This window comes from Aphanomyces astaci (assembly GCF_000520075.1).
Source record: "Aphanomyces astaci strain APO3 unplaced genomic scaffold supercont1.61, whole genome shotgun sequence".
In the NCBI taxonomy this organism is placed as follows: Eukaryota; Oomycota; class Saprolegniomycetes; order Saprolegniales; family Verrucalvaceae; genus Aphanomyces; species Aphanomyces astaci.
In genome coordinates, this window is record NW_009798324.1 from 111,723 (window position 1) to 112,064 (window position 342).

Below are 342 nucleotides of genomic sequence, written 5' to 3' on the forward strand. Positions count from 1 at the left end.
CCAATAAAATCGCGACAATTCCCAACCTCTCAAAGGCAACTGGTGGCGTATCCTCGGACTCCGGTAAGTGGCAAAAATGCAACCAATTTTTGGAAGTTATCCCCATCTGTTTCACTCGTATCAGTATAGTTTCTTCTATATATTCCATTGTGCCACACTGCGCCAGTTCGGGCAAGACAGAAAATTGAAAAATTCCCTCATTAAAATAGTTTTGACCCCAAATCTGTTTCAATAAGTGATCAATTGACTGTCCACTAGAATTGGCTAAGACATTCCTCCGCGAGGGCCGATACTAGAACCACATGTTGTGGAACCGCTTCGCCAATTGTAACGCGCCTGCTC